Source organism: Pieris brassicae, chromosome 2, assembly GCF_905147105.1.
Source record: "Pieris brassicae chromosome 2, ilPieBrab1.1, whole genome shotgun sequence".
NCBI lineage: Eukaryota > Metazoa > Arthropoda > Insecta > Lepidoptera > Pieridae > Pieris > Pieris brassicae.
Window position 1 is genome coordinate 17752947 of NC_059666.1, and position 7313 is coordinate 17760259.

A 7313-nucleotide genomic window follows, 5' to 3' on the forward strand; every position below is an offset into this window, starting at 1 on the left:
AGAAGAATACACAGAAGGAAAAAAACACAGTGTCTAACGTCATATTAAACGATGTATTCAGTAGGCCTAAAGGCGATGTAATCGGTATTGATATTAATGTCTTTGCTGAAAGTTGTGGAAATTATTGATTTTGTGGTGGAAGGGGAGTTCGGCTTGACCTCGGACCTAAAAAGAGTGTCCTCGACTAGTCTAAACACTGACTGGCCGACGCGGCGCTTTATTCGAACAGCCCTTTAACATTATAAATCGAGTTTTTGTCATTCATGGATCCCCACAATAACAATGCATATTGTTATATTATATCGGTCAATAAATTAGTTGCCACATAAACTATTTATTAATTAAACTAGCAATGCAAACTAGAAAGTGTATTTTTCATTTTATATGTTAAACTATATCTTAGAATACTTACAGTTAAATATTGCAAACAGACGACAAATCATGTTGGCAGAAGTATCAAAATTATAACAGAATCGTAAATGTCGCTTTGTGTCCCAAAATTATCTAGCTTATCAAAAATAATTAAAGAAACGAGTTTTATTCGTATTATTCGATTTAAATTTATTTATTGACAACCTTTGTATCTCACTAGGGATTGTGTTGAAAAAACGTATACAACATAGATAGAATTACTCTCTCTATGCAGCCTTGTGGTTGGTGCGCTAATTTTGTCTTTATTACGAGTACTATGATTATGAAAGCTACCATTATTTTTAAAGATATCTATATTTTTCCGCACGTACAAAATATTCTCATAAATGTAAAATATGTATGCAAAATATTACCAAGAATAGATAAAGGGCGTTATGAAATATCAATATTTAATTAGTAACTAGTATATGTGATAGTAGAACTCCTTATGAAACAAAATACTTGGCATGGCAATATACGCATATACTTCTTGCTAGTCTGCCTTAAATTATTCGTTTCATAACTTAGATGTATGTAAAAAATGTGTAAAATTTCATCACTGTAGTAGTGCCAACGAAGACACATGCAAAGTTAGTAAATCTCCTAAAATGGTTAACTTCAACGAGAAAAAGATTTCACTCTTCAGACTAGATTTATTAAGAATACAAACATTTAACAATAACAAACCTAATAGATACATTTTAGCCACAAATAATTGAAATACGTTTTAATTACTGTAGCTTTCGTTTAATTAAACGTGTAATTCATTATTCTTTTGTAATATAATATATATGTATAGTTAATCATTTTTAAGATATATATCTGTATGCCATCCAATTGTTATTATTATGTGTATGTAATACGAATAAAACTCGTTTCTTTAATTATTTTTGATAAGCTAGATAATTTTGGGACACAAAGCGACATTTACGATTCTGTTATAATTTTGATACTTCTGCCAACATGATTTGTCGTCTGTTTGCAATATTTAACTGTAAGTATTCTAAGATATAGTTTAACATATAAAATGAAAAATACACTTTCTAGTTTGCATTGCTAGTTTAATTAATAAATAGTTTATGTGGCAACTAATTTATTGACCGATATAATATAACAATATGCATTGTTATTGTGGGGATCCATGAATGACAAAAACTCGATTTATAATGTTAAAGGTCTGTTGGAATAAAGCGCCGCGTCGGCCAGTCAGTGTTTAGACTAGTCGAGGACACTCTTTTTAGGTCCGAGGTCAAGCCGAACTCTCCTTCCACCACAAAATCAATAATTTCCACAACTTTTAGCAAAGTCATTAATATCAATACCGATTACATCGCCTTTAGGCCTACTGAATACATCGTTTAATATGACGTTAGACACTGTGTTTTTTTCCTTCTGTGCTTTGACTGTGTATTCTCCTCCAAACTACAACTATGATAGAAGAAACGTAAGTTTTGTATTAATTTAGGACATATCAAATTCAATATTTTAATTGGAACTGGTCCATTAAGTAAAAATAATAAGATGTACTAAGTCTAAGTGCGAGCGGATTGTCATTTATTCCTAAATAACAGTTAAAACATAAATACGGAAGTAAACATTTATTTAAATGAGGTCTCCATTTTTCCAGAGCACGAGGAATCTTCTACTTAAGAACAAATCGATCACCACCGTTTGAAAGCGGACTTAACGGAATACCACCATAAACTAATTAAAATTGAAATGTATCACAAACTTGTTTATTGCAATTATTATTCAAAAAATAAATTAAAAAGTTGTTTTATTTTAATTATTTTTTGATAACAAAACTTGTTTGACGACTTTGTTTTTAGTTTGCTGTTTATTGTTAAGAAAATTTACGTTTCTGAATAAATGCCTTATGTTAATGTATTAAAGCAGTCGATTCCAAAAATATTTTAATTTTTATTTAGTAGTTTTCGAAAGAATGACATCTTCCCAATATTGGTCTCGCTAATGGGGAAATTGCCTTAAACCAAAACTGGGATATCTTTCCTATCTTAAACCTATTTTACATCTAGAGGCAGGACAGTAGTAAAATACAAAAAAAAATACTAATCCATGGTCCCAGGTGAGCCCGTTCCGGTTTGCCCCCTGATTGTAAGTGATACCGCCGACCATGGATTAGTATTTATTTTGATTGATAACTTGCTTTCATCTTTAGAAAATTATGATTGCATATCATTTGAGGTCATTTATACAAACATTAAAGTAAATATAGTTACAAGTATACGATCAGATGTTCTATTAAATAATAACCAGCTGTATGTAGTATACCTATATAGCTGCCCCGGCGAACTCCGTTCCGCCTAACAGTCTTATAATATCGCTAAACTTTAGTTACACTTAATTTATGATTTCATTAATAACATTCCAAATACAGAAATGTTTTATTGCTTGCCATTGCGAAAAAAGAATGGCAGTTTTACACGTTGGGTCTCTTCTCTCTATCGATTTACAACATTTTTTTATTTTGTTATCCGGCACAAGAACAAATATGATGGATATGATGGTTAGCCGATACGCGAACACGCCACGTATAGACAAACACTCAGGGATTGTCCTTGTGACTTATTAAGCGTCATGGCGAATGCAAGACGGATCGGAAATTGAATTTACTTGAACTCAAAGGGTAAATCGGTTGGGATCATCGCAATCCTGGGAATGAGAACTTCCTCACCTTTGAATTTTGCTTTGAGTATCCTCGCGTGGTAGGTTTCTTTTATATGCGTAGTTTTGTCAACAGATGGCACTACATGCTGTTTGCTTGCTTCTGTAAAATTTATTTATTGTTATTCGATAACTTATCCGATATTTTATTACGCTATTCGGAGCGGAGAAGAATCTACCAAAAAAGATATAACTAACATTGGTCCAGCCGATCTAGAGTTATAAGTGGTGTTACTAACACGATTTTGGTTTTATATTTTTACATGTGCTCACTATTCAAATTATTGCTCAATTGCCCATAAACTTATGAAACGATAAATACTACAATTTTAATGAAACTTCATTAAACATATTGACCGTTCTGAAAACTTGCTATAAGTTGAACTAAACCATTCTCTGAAATATGCTTAACATCATTTCCGAGTTTATTGTTAATACAGACCAAAAACGGTTAAATCCATAATAGTAAATGTCACACACATCGTGAATACAACACTAATTAAATCTTACTGTGTATCAATATTTTCTCCCCAGTATAGAATCTTTCTATCGCGATTTTTGCGCCCGGACCTTCTATCAAGACAGGCTTTTGCCTGGACAGCCTTAAACCCTCTAGGAGAGTTGATAGATTCAGCGAAATAAAGTGGCGCGCGAAAGTGGCTGCATCTTTCTAAAATAATATATTAAAAATCACTAATAAATAATTTGCTTAACGTCTTGTATAATATATTAATGGGCAGAGAAATTGATACAGAATTATAAGATTTAAATAGAAATAAGTTTTAATAATAAAGGCGTAGTTGGAGGTATCTAAAATTAATTATCATGTAACATGTCACAAATAAAGCGTATATCAACGTCTCCAAGCCTGTCTGGATCTCCGAGAAAGATAGGATTTGTATGAATGACGTCCACAACCCTAGCATCTCCAGGTTGTAATCCGACTAATGATACGGGTCCTTCAAACAGAGGACCTGCTCGGCAAGCCAGTAATCCTGAAAACACAAAAAATATATGTTGTGAATTACAAAATGAATAAATACGTCGGTAACACTGAAAATGTTTAAAACTGGCCAGTTAGAAACATTGCTAATAAAAACTTTTCTGAATTTCAATTTTAGAACTCTTGGTAACCTAATGTAATTAATATATTGCATTCATTTGTCATTTGTTTTAGTGAATTGGCGCCAAATTTCTGGTCAATGGCTTATATGTTATATATATTATATAATATAATGGTATATATGTTAAATATAATGGTATATATGTTAGTTATAGTTAGTAAGCGTAGAAAAGATTAATCATAAAACGGAAAGGGACTATGCTTCTTTTATTATTGGTGTACCAGAAAGTGAATATACTATGTCTACCTGAAAATTGGCCAGTAAATATAGAATTTTGTGATTGGGTGTGGTTTCGGAGATCAACCAATAGTAAAAAAGGGTGGAAGTAACACATTGATATATTCTATCAAAACGTAAGGGGGCTTCGGACTAAATTAGTTAATAAATCCATAGAGTTGCGAAAAATCCAGAAGATAGGCACGTGGAATGTTCGTGGGTTGCTTAAACCCGGTAAATTTAATATCGTGGAGAGAGAAGCCACCAGATGTGGTTTATCCATTTGCGGTCTAACAGAAACACATTGGAGAGGCAACGGGCATTTCTCTACCGACGCCCATCTAATACAGGCATATGCCCCCACCAGTGAAGCTCTACCCCTCGTACTGGAGAGTTTCTACCAAGATTTACAAGCAACAATTGCTAAAATCCCCAATAGAGAGTTACTTATAATAATGGGTGATTTCAACTCAAAAATTGGCGCAAACTCTGCCCAGTACAGTAAATGTGTGGGAAACTTCGGACTTGGGGTACGTAACGAAAGAGGTGAAAGATTTATGCAGTTCGTAGACGAAAACAATATGGTGGTGGCGAACAGTCTATTCCAACACCATCCCCGGAGACTGTTCACCTGGACATCACCTGGAGGAGGTACCAAAAACCATATCGATTACATATTGATAAGATCACGTTGGCGCACCTCTATTCTTAATGCCCACACACTTCCTGGGGCTGATTGTGGTTCTGATCACGAACTCGTTATCGCAAAGATGAGGTTGAAGCTCAAAGCCGCTCGATCCTTCAAAAAGACAAGACGGATTGAAGTAGCAGATATCGAGAAATTCAATACAGCCATTGAGCGGAGTTGGAAGGATTGGACAGTTATGAACCACAACGAAGCTACACCAGACACGTTATGGAATAAGGCTAAACAACTCATCCAAAATGCAGTCACGGAATCCAGTCCGAGATCAGAAACGCGCAAACGTCAACACTGGATGACGGAGAGTACCCTTGCCCTTATAGAAGAGAGGCGCCTTAAGAAAGCCGCAGGAGCAGACATAAGAGAGCTGAATCAACTGTCTGCTAACATCCAAGCCTGCTGCAGCCGAGACCAGAATTCCCACCTTCATAGCATTTGTGAAGAACTTGAAAAACATGCTATGAAGCACGAATCTAGAGATCTTTACCACAAAATTCGTCTTATTACAAAATCTCTATCCTGCTAAAACCTGGGCTATCGAGAACGACAGAAATGAAGTGGTAACAGAACTCGACAAAATCTCGGAAACGTGGAGGAGCTATTGCCAGTCATTGTTCCTGGATCCGCAGTCGCGGCAGTCTATAGACACAGAACCAGAGCCAGATAATTTGGAACCAGACATCCTTCTGTCCGAAGTAAGAGCTGCCATAAAACATCTGAAAAGTAAAAAAGCAACTGGTAGAGATGCAATTCCTATAGCGACAATTAAAGCCTTAGGAGAACGTGGCGACCAGATGTTTCATATTTGCACCCCTGCACAAGAAAGGCTCAACGAAGAAATTTAACAATTACCGCCTCATTGCTCTGATATCACACGCTAGCAAAATATTGTTATATATTCTCAACGAGCGCCTGAAAGCATACCTTTATAAAGAGATCGCTCCAGAACAGGCCGGTTTTGTAAAGGGAAAAGGCACTCGGGAACAAATACTCATATTACGGCAGATCATGGAGAAGTCAAGAGAATTTAATAAGCCCATGTTCATTTTCTTTGTTGATTTCTCCAAAGCTTTCGACTCGGTGAGATGGCCGGTATTGTGGAAGACCCTGCTAGATATGGGCACACCAAAACATCTTGTGCACCTATTAAGACAGCTTTATGAAGAGGGCACAGCTTCGGTTCGCACAGATGATGTCCTATCAGGTGATTTCCATCCAAGTGCCGGAGTACGCCAGGGGTGCATAATATCGCCGCTCTTATTCAACGTGTACACCGAACTCATAATGCGCATCACCATGGAAAACTGGACAGACGGTGTAACAATTGGTGGATACCGGATCGCGAACTTGCGTTACGCGGATGACACCACTCTGTTTGCATCCAGTTCGCAACACTTGGAAGAGCTTCTGTCAAGGATGGAACGAGTGAGCCATGAGTTTGGACTTAAGATAAATCGCAGCAAAACCAAGGTAATGATTGTTGACCGTGCCAGAAATAATTCGCCTCAAGTGACTCAAATCGCGAAATGCAACGTAGTCCAATCGTATATTTATCTTGGGGCTCAGATTTCAAACAATGGCGGATGCATCGATGAAGTCAAACGACGTATGGGCATCACAAGAACGGCTATGGACAATATGCAAAAGATATGGAGAAACAGAACCATAACAAAAGCCACGAAGATCAGGCTCGTGAAGACTCTTATATTCCCCATATTTCTGTACGCGGCCGAAACGTGGACCTTGCGAGATGTGGAAAGACAGAAAATAGACGCTCTAGAAATGTGGTGCTGGAGGAGAATGCTTGGGGTTTCGTGGACCGAGTTTCGTACAAATGTCTCGATACTTCAAGAACTCGGTATTAAGCAGCGTTTATTTTCAATAGTACAATCTCGCATCCTTACATTCTTCGGACACGTATCTCGGCGTGGTATTCAGTCCATAGAACGCCTTGTCGTCCAGGGGAAGATAGAAGGCACTAGACCGCGCGGAAGGTCACCTACGCGTTGGACTGACCAGATCAAGTTTGCCGTAGGAGGTACACTCAATGAGTGTAGCAGGATGACCACTAATAGGCAACGATGGCGAAACGTCGTGAAGCGCATCACATCTGCTCCTTTGATTACCACTACTAAATAGCGATCACGACCGCTCTGTCAAGAGTGTACTGGATA